Consider the following 12,296-nt stretch of genomic DNA (forward strand, 5'->3'; position numbering starts at 1 on the left):
CCATCTGCGAGGCAGAAGCTGCAGAACACAACGTATTCGTCGCCGTCATCACTGCTGCATCGACAGGTGGTGTTTTCACTCTCCTCCATCAGGCCGACACTGTGCTGCGTTTTAATGTCCAGCATTTGAACATTTTTTTAAAAAGGGTCATTAGTTGGTATTGGTAGGCCTGGTATGCGTCAGACATTCCTTCAAGGCGTTCTTGAGATATTATGTTCACAGAGGGGGACAGTCAGACGGACGAGCTGAAAACACGATGCCTCCGGCCACATGGTGTCACTGGCGCGGAGACATATAAAAACCCAGAAAGACCCATATATCCTCACACAGTCACAGAGCCCACACATGATCATGTAGCCCAGAACCGATTCTGATGACACAACAAACCACGGTGATGAGCTGTCGTTCTGGAGCCTCAGTTTGACATTGTGTCCGGCACCATCTTGTTTTTAAAAAAACAGAAGTAACCACATTTGGAGGATTGGGGGGTGGAGCCTGACTGTGCGCTCGAGGACACACCCACCTACACTTGCACCCATTGGACAGGACTAGCTGTCAATCACACTGTGGTATCCACCCCCCCCCCCCAACACATCCGGTGCTTTATGGTCTGTTTGACTCTTAATGATCATAATTCACTAAATGAACATCAGCTGTTTGAAGAAGACTTGAAACTAGAGACCGAGACATAAACCCCTTTATGTTTACTGACGTTATAAAGTCATTTTCTCAAAGACGTCTATAGAAACTACCAGTGGAGTCGCCCCCTGCTGGTCGTTTGAGAGACCGGAGTCTACGTTCTTTTCCACATGTTTTTAAAGTTCTGGAGGAACGAGGACCCAGGTGTGTGTTTGTGTGTCTGTGTGCGTTACGTATGTGTGAAAACAGGATGCTGGAAAAAAAGGCAGAGGGGAACTGAGAGGCCGACCCAGTCAGGACGCACACATCCTGATGAGAACACACAGACACACACACACACACACACACATGGTAAGACACACACACTTCTGCATCAAGCCGATGGCGAGAGAAAGAGACGCACAAACACAGAGGCAGGGAAGACCGCCCGTCCTCGCCGTCGCTTAACGGGGAAGTTAAATGCTTGTCAACTTCAACAATAGACATACAACTCCCAGAGTCCCACAGACGGAGACAGACACTTTCAGACCACAGGACATTGCTGAGCAGCAGAGCGGCCTCTCATTTTACACCAAAGCACAATAAAATCTGTATTTTGACATCCTGCGGTTCAGACTGTAACAACAGGCCGTCAGAATAAGACCAACCACCACCTATTTTAGATTTGGCTTCACTCACACACACACACACACACACACACACACACACGACAGGCCAGCCTATTATTGTCTTTCTTTCTTTTCTGTCTTACCAGATTTCTGCTGCTCTGGTTTCACGTCTCCCATCTTGGCCCTGTGTATTTTTTTTTGATAAACGTCTTTGATCTTAAATTGAAAGTGAGATATTTGCTTTGATCGTGGTCTGTAATCGTATATCTCTGTATGTTCTGCTGTGTATTGTTCGGTCACTTACCCATCACAACATTAAGCCCACTGACCCTTACCCTACTGAGTTCAGATTAGTTTAACAGATTTACAAAAAAATTCTTCGTGAAAGTTCCCACATTTCAAACATGCTACTGAAAGTCTCTTATGATGCAGGTTGCATTTCTCAGCTTTTTAATCTTCATATCGTAGCTTTAAATGTTGGAGACACTTTGAAGCGTCAGCAAACATCTGCAACAAAGACAATTTTCATACTTTTAGAAAGCTCATTCAATTGGGGGTGATCATCGACACCGAAGCTCAGCAACATTTAATGAAACACACAATTTGAGCGGAGGCTACAACAGGAAGTCTCTAGTCCATAAAGAGGAGTTTAAACTCCATTAAAACAGTGTGGGGTGAGACACACACACACACACACACACACACACACACACACACACACACACACACACACACACACACACACACACACACACAGTGTATTTTTCATGCATATTATAAACCCCATTAAAAAGCACAGACTTGTAATCAGGTTGTTGTAGGAAACAGAGTAACCTGATAATTGAAGTGCACGTAAACACAACGTTTTAACGGTGTCAGTTTGCCTGCTGGACAAAATGTGTCAGCTCTACATTTCAGTGTTGTATCGACTTCCCTTACTGAAAAAATAATATTTCAGACTGAATTTCCCTCCAGTCTTTCTACTCCCATGAATCTGTCTCGAATCCACGCAGCAGGGAGTGTTATTATCCGATGTAGAAAAGCCTGCTGTTTGTGGTTATGACAGCAGTGGCCCACTCAGCATATCCGACACTGGACCTCAAGGGGATACGACACCCGCCGACCCCTCCCACACTCACACGGCATCGGGAGAAACCCAGCAGAGCTAAGAGAGCGCGTGGAGCCGCCTCAGCAGCTCCAGTCAGGGATTGTCCCAGGACGCGATGTGTGGCGGAGGTCCACCAGGAGCAGGGACTGTACAAGAACGTGTCTCCATTGTACCGCTGTAACCTCCGTCTCACATTACATCTCTCCATTACTCTGCAGCAAATCCCTACAGTCCTTCGACGTGGGAACAGATGTCGTTGTTCTACTTGGACGACACCGACAAAGATAATACATCACACGCAGAACAGCTGAAGAGTTAGATGGAGGAATGCATTTATCTCAGTCTGTTTAAATAGAAAACTAATGTGCTGCTCTACAGCTGCAACAGAAGCATGAGTGCACGAAACAAACACGTGTGAGAGGTGGAGTGATAACAACAGACGAGGTTCGCTGTCCGTCCAAATCAAGTCATCCAGTAGTTTGTGAGCTGCCGTTTTTGGTCCAGCGCCATCTTGGTTTTTTGAGGACCGGGGGGGTGGAGCCTGACTGAAAGGTGGAGGACCACCACGATCTGATCAGTCCAATTAAAAGCTTGCACCAAATTTGAAGAATGATCACGTTCACAAGAATGAGACGGACGTAAACTCTAAAACATAATGTCTCCGTCACCTCAACAACAAATATCACAGCAGCTCCTTAAAACTAAAAGCTATTCAATATAATAAAATCAAATACTGAAACTCGGTTGCCATGGTAGCACAGATGCGAGGAGGGTTAATCACCTGCCAGATAAAAACAGCTGAGTGGAGTTTAAGTTGCTTCACCGTAAAACCAAATCCAAACCTGTTCTCTCCTTCAGCTGCAGCAGTGACTCAGCAGAACGCAGCAGCAGCGACGTAGCTGCCGCATGATAATGACTGAGCGGTGCAGGGGATTAGCCTTGTTAGCTGTTGTTAGCGGCAAAATCAGTCCATCGAAAGCCATCGTCCATCAGGGGAGAACGAAGCGGAACAGGAAAATCAATTCACGGCGGCTCGGGCAAGGTCGCCCTTCACCGAGGAGACACCTGAGGGCTGAACCTCACTCCGGGAACCACTGCTTTATTAGAATAAATTACTATTCTGACGTGCGGTGTATTTCCTGTGTCTCTGCTCCTTGTGCAGGTGGTCTGTGCCTGTTTGGATAAAAGTAAATAAATAAAACGTTGAGCAGTTCAAGTCGGTTCACTTTCAGATTTGGGACGAAGTCAGTGAGCATGGAGACGAAGTTCAAAACTTAAGAACACAGCAAGTTCACGGCAAAGAACGAGCCCGACCACAAAGCACTTCCTGGCGTTTAGAGAGTTCAGACAGCCCAGGGACAGATAACAACTCAGGGACAGATACCAACTCAGGGACAGATAACAACTCAGGGACAGATAACAACTCTGCCGTCACGCGTCCAGTCTCCTGCACTTGTTGTCATGTTGAACTAATGTTGACCACAACAGCAACAACAACACAAAGCGCTCCACCGACAGATGGATGGATAAACCCGTGGCTTGTATTCCCACCAGCAGGTGGTCCTCTGAACGGTCATGACGGACTGACAGAGGAACTTGTGGTATTCCCATCACGCAGCACTCTCTGCTTGCTACTGTAAAACACAGCACATCCTCTTCCTCCTCCGTCATGCACCTCCAGGAACAGCTGTGCCTGCACCCCCCCCTGCTCCAACCACCCTCTCCCACAATGCATCATTCAACATGGAGGCCAAAGCGGCGAGCCACCTCTTCACGCTGCCGACAGCAGATCCACATCTAAATCACTGGAAAACAAGAGTGATCTTTATCCGTCACATCTGGTGATTTCACTCTAAACACAATTATGCACCGACCTGTGAACTGCTCAGCAAATCAGTGACACATATCTGATCTTCTGAATCCCAAGAAGGAACAAGAGGGTTTCTACCAAAGAGATAAGGAATTATCTCCCTGAATCAAATAAATGAATGGTTAACAATTAAAAAACGTATCTATTTTTGAGGAGAACTACACCCCCGCTCAAGCTAAGGCCCGGGTCTCAGGCGGGTCTGAATAATGCAGAGGATTTGCTTCATGGAAATGGGATTGGTAGATTTTGAGTCATCATGCAAACAAACAGTCAAACAAACAGGGAAAACAAGACTAATCCACCCATATGAACAACGCTCCGCAGCACCACCGCTGGTAGAAGTACTTGAATACTTCTCCCACCACTTGCAGTTTCAGTCATGCAACATTACAAGAGAGGACGAGACACCATTGGAGCAGATTGAACTTTAACCGCCTCCACTGCAGCAGCAAGACGGAACAGGAAACATCAGAGAACCAGACACGGTCCGTGCACTCGTCAAAGTTTTTCAGGCCTCTTTTGTCTCACCTTGCTGGACAGTGTCAATCTACAGGATGTGGACCAGCTCAGCTCCTCCCAGCTCTGTCCTGCACCAGCAGCGTGTCCATCGGAGCAGAGCGTCCCACCCAGGCCACTAGACAGACCTCTTTTTTCATCTCCATCAATCTTTCACGCCGTCTGAAACAGCACTAACATACGTTGGAACAAATCCCCGTCCAGCAGAGCATTCAACTCCTCCTGCCGGGTTCATCTCCACACCGGGGACCTCTCACCACTCCCTCTCTCTCCCTCTCTCTCTCTCTCTCTGTCTGTCTCGGTCCACCTCGCTCGCTCTCTGCCGCTCCTCCTCTCTCTTCGGTGTCTCCACCTTTTGTGCTGCCGTCTCTTTCATCCTTCCTTTGATCTCCAGAGAGTTCCCTGTTCTCTGCGTCTCCGTCCGACCTCGATATCTGACAGATGCTGTCCACGCCCATCCAGACCACACACACACACACACACACACACACACACACGCGCACACACACACGCAGGAGAAACTGCGCACACACACACACAGCGACACAAGAGCTTTTGTTTTCTTTCACCAGTAAAATTTGGAAACGGTTGGAGATGCAACAGTCAGATATAAACTATAGTGTGTATGTTGTTTGTTGGTTGGTGATAAAACGCGGTCATAAACCAGCTAATGTCAAATCAACACTTTCAATCACAAGTACAGGTAGACTCCGCCCACGTAGGTGATGACGACAGGACGTACGTATGTCAGACATAATTCTTTAGTCCCTAAATTACAACGTGAAACCAGAACTAAACCGATCAAATGAAACTATGGAACAAACACGAAGCTTCAGACGTTCAGAGAGAAAACGTCCCGGGAGTCAAACGTTGCATCATATTTGTCTAATGACGCATTTTGATATTTCTACAATCTCTGCCTGATACGGAAATGTGGCCTCGAAAGCCAGAGCTGCAGCAGGGAAGTCCACACTTCACAAATCAGGTGTCAGCAGAAATAAGTCAGTCTGGACGGACACACACACGCACACACACACACACACACACACACACACACACACACACTTTAAGAGTCTTATCTGCGACTGTCAGTTTGTGGAAGTGTGAAGACAGGATGCAGCAGTGGGAAGTGTGCGAGGCTGGAGGTGCAGCATGTCACAATCATTTCCCCATTTGCTTCCCCTCACTCACTCCTGAGTGAATGAACACATTAAAAAATAACACCAGTACATCAGCAATTTTTTTTTATTCACTGACGCATTTCCCGAAGAAATTAAAGAAAATTATTTACGTATAAATCTACAGTGAAAATCCTTTCGGGGGGGGGGCTCAGAGAACGACTGTAAATATTAAATCATTAAAAAAAAAAACGCATGACTGATTCAAACCAGAGCTTCTAGCGACATATCCCAGCAGTGGAAACTGGAAAGTGCTCTTGTTTTCCTCTCAGACTACATCTCCCACAATCCCGCTGGGAAACGCCATGACAGCGATTCTTTGTCCGTCGGCAGCACGCACTCTCCGAGCTCCGTGCCACTTTCTAGTAAAGGAGCCTTTTCTACGTGGTAACTCGTGGCTTTGTGTTTGTCAGCTCTTCTTCACGCAGACAAGATTTAATACATGTTATTACTGACTTATTAAATATGCAGACTAGGCAGATTATTAGAACATGAGCAAAGCAACAGAATCGTATTAACCAATTTACATATTTGTAATACTGAAGCTATTTTTGAAACGCCAGCTGAAGGGACTTTTCACAACCCGGACATTCTAACTTTCATTGTTCTGGGGTTGCAAATAATAATTACTTCCATTATTAGTCAGAAGAATTGTGAAAAGTAATTGCTATAATTTTCCACAGGCAAAAGCGACATCTATTAAAAGACTTGTTTTGTCTGATCAACACTTCAAAAATTCTATTCTATTCAATTCAGAACAATGACTGAGAAAAACATCACTAAACATAAAAACTTGAATAGATGAACAAAACTGCACCAGCTCTAATTTGTCCCCTTTTGCCAAAGTGTCCTGTTTACAGTTTATATTAACAGAAGTCCAGGTTTCAACCCTTTACCTGCAGAATGAGCCAGAATCCGACGGGTGGTGAGCGCTCTCCCTGGCAGCTCGCCGTCGCTCCCTGACTGACCTGCAGACCGTCTGAGGGGCTGCTGTCTGGGCGTCTGGCCCCGAGTCCTCAGACACAGACGGTGTCACCAGGAAAACGCTCCCCAGGAACGCCGCCGCTCTGTCTCCATAATTCAGGTGCGTGATTTTGATCTGCTGCATTATTTAACCGTGGCACAGTTGCGACGTCCCGTGTCCCTGCTGATCCAAATCTGTCACTTCACCTCACACTCCACTCAGGGTGACGGGGCCCTTCTGGCCTGGACGGACGCACACACACACACACACACACACACACACACACACACACACACACTGAGCCCAAGAAATACCCCCAAGCAATATGCACCCCCCCTGCACAAAAACAGCCAAAAATGCAGCCTATGCACATACACACGTGCAGAAGGCTGAGACCATATATGAAAGTATTTATAATAAATGCAAATTCCGCACTGTCAGAAGGAGTGGCAAAGAAGAAGAGAATTCTGGGAAAAGAAAATTGCAGTTTTATCTGTGAGAAAATAATATACTGTTATTGGATCATAGATGGATTTGCCTACTCGCCTGCATTTTTGGACGCAGTATTGGACACGTTTCCGAAGCCGGTATCGGTTTCAGAGCATCTCTAGCGCACTGGTCTTTCAAGCGTTCAGTGTCTCAAGAGAAACCGTGTGACATCTAATCAATGGAAAATCTTGGGGTTACAGAGTTTTTAGCCCCTACTTGCATTGTGGGTAATGTAGGCGCCAGGATTTGACAGCCAACAAGAATGCATGGAAATATAAAAAAAATCCTCTCTGATTTTTGTGTCCCTGGGAGTGAGTAAACAAAATGAATAAACCCGTCCTCTGACTAAGAGACTCTCCCTCCGGTTCACTCGAGGATACCGTTTACACTCGTCTCAGTTTCTGTTGAAAGTCGCTTCCTTTTCTTTCGGCGGTCCCTGTGTTTGTGTTGGCCGACAGACCCTCGCTCACTCACGTCTACGATTTCGTTTGCATTCCATTGTCTTCTATTTTTATCTCTCCGTCTCATTTTACGGTCTCTCGTTTTAAATGTTCACACTCTTTTCTTTACCTCGTCGCAGCCCTCGCACACCTTTTTCCCCACATTTTTTCCTAATCGTCCCTCGCTGCTATCCGCTCCTTTCACTGTGTCCATTTATGGGCAGTGTGCTCAGAGCTGGATCTCCTTCAGGCGGACCAACACAGGGTCAACATTTCCCAGGATTTAAGAGGGAATGGAGTCCTGCCGGCTGCATCAGCAGAGAGCAACAGCTCTGACCCTGAAGCCCGGACACAATCTGACAACGCACAAGGAAACAGGTGGGTCACCAATCACCTGTTTGGAGGTAAATGACACTTAACTCAAGGAAACCCCCTCATAAAAAGACAGCTGGAAAGAAGCAAATGAGAAATGACACCAATTCCTTTAACTTTTCCAAACCACAGATGATTGGATTTAGTTCTTGACGTCCTAAAGTTGCTTTGACCATGTTTAGGTTTGTTCCTCACAGCCTCATGGTCACGTGATCACAACATTACATCACAACAGCAGAAATTAAATGACAGCCAACAATCTTTAAAACCTAATTCTGTCCAGGGGAGCTTCAGGAAGCAGATCGTTGTCTCTGCAGGTTGTATAATAAAGACTGATGACATGACAGCTCCCTAAAAGTGAAGGGTTTTCCCCCCTGGTGGCTGGCTGCGGTAATGGTCATAAACCTCGCCATCTGGAAGCAAATAGTAGTTGAACGTAGCCAAAGAGTCAGCAACGAGATATGAGCGAAGCACCTTTTGTGTGAGGCACCATGCTGGCTTAACCCAAAGTTCACGTCAGATGTACGACATCAACGTAAACCCTCCATTCAGCTCCTGCCAGTGACTCCTCAACCTGCCGATTAATGACAGTATAGAAGCGTTCAGAGTGGGAACGATGGTTATTTCAATTCACTGAGTCAACCCACAGGAGCCTGGTGTTCCGTCATCAAACTGGAAAGTTGAACGTCTTATGCAGAATAAACACGAACGTGCAGTGAAGCTCACAACAATCTGTTGGAGGTGTGTGTCATTTAAACAGCTGCCTGCTCCACAAACGCTATAGAAAACAGTGGCGGTGTGGTTTTTACGCTCCAGTCAACACAACCTGCTCCACCGACCACACCTCTCATCACAGGTGTATCGTATCGACGTGGGCGTGGAAACCGGACAGATACAGATTTGTGGTTCAGAGTCAGTGCGCAGGTGGTTTCCTGGGTAACAGCTGACAGGCGGCACGTTTTGTTTACACCACGTAATCAATTATGAAGTTTTTCTTGCACAAACATGTGTTTTAAAGGAGCATGTGTGTGTGAGATATGTATCCCAACATGAACAGGCTCTCCGGCGTTGTAGCTGGAGAATCAGATGTGATATTATCCCTGTGCAGACGTGCGGTGGGACTTGAGTTTCAAATTTCTGCATCGGTAAATTCTCACTCGTTTGCTTATTTTGCAAAACACGAGCATTTCCATCCGAGCCAATGAGCAGACACTTTGTTCTCCGACGTCTACAAAAGGCTGAGCAGGTAGAGACACGTTTAATTGCTTTGCCCAGTGCAGCAGCTGATGGACACAATCAACCTGCTGCTTCTGTGTCCTCAACTATCCAGATCATATCAAGGAGGATGCTCACGAATCCCAAACATCACAACCACACTGACTGAGATGCGGAACCTTTTTTGAAGAACATCTCTCAAACTGTCGCCAGCAGAAAACAACCTTAGTTGAGTACATTAGGCCAGGAGTCACAGTCCTTTTCCACTTCCAGCAACATGTGCTCATTTTCGACTTGTGTCATTTCTTGTTTTGAATCTGTTAGAGTTCGTCTTTTCTGGACCGCACGCTTCTGCTCTCACGGGTGAATTTCCCTCCGAGGATGAATAAAGACTCAAATCATTTTATATTTTATTTCCTTATCAGTTGCAGCACATTTCCCATCTTCCTTCCTCCGCCGTCAGCATCGCTTCACTAATGCCGTCAGCGCAGCTCAAAGAGAAGCTGAATACACGAGGACCGGCTGTAATTAAGTCAAGTGTCTCGAGGCTCCGCTCACCTGCTGCCTCGCTGGAGCTCTGCTGACGTTCGCTGAGGCTGACCAATACTTCATTATGGCTTAAGTGAAAAAGAATCGATAGCAGCCAGCGATGCAGTCGAGTCTGGCCGGCCTCCGTCTGGCTTCGGTGTCAGGCATCAATCACAGGCGGAGAGCGACAGGGGGAAGAAAAGCTGAACGGCAAAGTTTCACAGTGAAGAGCAAGCAGGTCCTGAGGAGTGCTGATAGGAGCGATGTGCGTCTGGCAGCTTTTGTGATGACATTAACGAAAAGCGGGGTTTCACTGCGAGATGAGATATCAAGCAATGTGAAGAAGTGATGCCGGACACTTCAGCTGCCTGGAAGCTTTATGCGGAGGAGATGCCGTCGTTAATCTCCATCAGACATCAAAAATATCGACAACGCTGCGGCAGTAAGGACGGCGAACATCGTAAAACACGTCTGCAAAATGATTGATATCGAAGACGCCACTTCTCTTCAGTTCTGAAGAAGAGAAGTGAGAAAGCCTCTGGGATGAAAGTCCAGTTCAGTAGCGTCTGAACACTTCGACCGTGTTCTGATCGAGAGCAGAACTTGGACGTCTCGTGCAAAATTAGTGTTTTCATACGCCTCATTTTTCAGGTATCATCTAAAAGCTTATTGTTGGTCTTATTTAACAGAACGGCAGTAGAGCACAAACCTCCGCAGAGTCCCAACAGTTAGATTCAATACACTCACAGATACCAGTGCCTGATTTTTCTATTTTCATCAAGATCCATTCATTATATCCTGGGAAATTAAGAAAATATCAAAAAATCTTTCTCACAATGGACCGCGGAGAGATCAGGCCCCGGAATGTGCGCTGTGATCGGGTCTGTTCGGAACCAGCTGTGTAGGAACCGGTGCCTTTTGGTTCCAAACCCCAACGTTCAGTTGTGTTTTTAATAATCTCTCTTACGAACAAACAAACAAACAAACGTACAGGGGTGAAAACATAACCTCCTTGTTGGGCATAATGACGTAGACTACTGTTCTGAGGCACTACAGCGTATATGTAGGTTTAGTTTCCACTCCAAGTATTGACATTGATTTCTGGTCTAGATGTGCGAGATATTAACACTGTCAGAGGAAAACTGGACTTTGACGACTTCTGGTTGAAATATGTTCTGGATTATGACCAGTGAGTCAGATGTGTGTGTGGGTTTGAATATATTTGTCTTTGCACAAAGGGGTTCGGCTAATGGCATCTACCGAGCAGCACTATTGGCAATAAACTGCACGTCTTCAATAATATTTCCACTGGACTTGGGGAAAATAATCCCAGACAACAGTCCAGACAGACGGGGACGGGGACGAGTGAAAAAACAACAACTATTCACTGGACAGATATTGAACAAATCATCACAAGTCCCAGTTTTATGTGGAAACATTTCCAAAGACCAACTTCCTCTTTTTTTTTTTAAATCGACTGAGCGGCTCCCACAGCCTCCGAGCTCCTTCAGCCGTGATGTGAGGTAACAAAACACAAACCTCTTCCCGCTCCACTGTGATTACCTGAGCCGACACTGCAGAGTTTATTCTCCACTTTACACGAGTGAGGCTCCGCCGCACTCGCACCATGCTAATCCAGATTAATGCCTTGTCTGGGCTTTTCCTTCACGCCGGTCATTCACAGTGACGGAAATCCTGTTAATGCAATAGCTTGGTTCAGCCATGAAAATCAAAGTGGTCAAAGCTTTGTGTGACTTTGGTTGAGTTCTTTAAATAGATTCATCAGTTTGGTGATCCTGAAATATTTCTCTGGACTTAGCAGGTTTCCCCTGCGCTGAACTCTGAGCTCCTGTTTCCTTTTGAAGGGTTTCATTCATTACATTTTTTTTGGCCAAATCCACTGAATTAAATAACACAGAGCAGCTGTTTGTGTCCGTCTGAAGAATGCATGTCTAATATTCACTTTACTTTTAGCTCTGTCAATCTCGGAGCCCGTCACCGATCGTTCGATGAGGATTAAGCCTCCAGCCAGTATTTGTTGACTTCCGTCGAAGACTCCATGTTGTGTCTCCGCACCGAGTCCGATGAGTTTCTGTCATCGCACTGGTCCAACGTTTCTCCACCGAGAACACAAGCAATCATACTTTGTGTTGTCGATCATCATAACAACAACATCCAAGTTTCTCTATCAGGAAACACAACAGCATGCAAAGTGTAAAGGAAGTACACAAGGAATAAACTCCACAACCAGATGAACACACTCCAGGTTCACCAGCCGCCTCATTTTGGTGTTTGTGATCATGTTTGCGTCATCACAATTTTCTCAACTTCTACCACACACAACACAAGCCAAGCAGTGGAACCACAAC

At 46.2% G+C, this 12,296-nt stretch overlaps 1 protein-coding gene across 5 annotated transcripts in view; it reads right to left on the reverse strand.

The window, feature by feature from the left end:
* LOC118117407 (disco-interacting protein 2 homolog C) overlaps positions 1-12,296 on the reverse strand; it is a 105,169-nt gene that overhangs the window by 51,969 nt on the left and 40,904 nt on the right. The window contains exon 1 of one of the 5 annotated variants that reach the window (XM_047341949.1): positions 4,754-4,996. The exons of the other annotated variants lie outside the window; for them this stretch is intronic. The gene's annotated coding sequence lies outside the window, so the exon portion shown is untranslated. Of the gene's footprint in view, positions 1-4,753; positions 4,997-12,296 lie in introns of those variants that run through there. 5 annotated transcript variants of the gene reach the window in all.

This window comes from Hippoglossus stenolepis, chromosome 11, assembly GCF_022539355.2.
Source record: "Hippoglossus stenolepis isolate QCI-W04-F060 chromosome 11, HSTE1.2, whole genome shotgun sequence".
Classification (NCBI taxonomy): Eukaryota; Metazoa; Chordata; class Actinopteri; order Pleuronectiformes; family Pleuronectidae; genus Hippoglossus; species Hippoglossus stenolepis.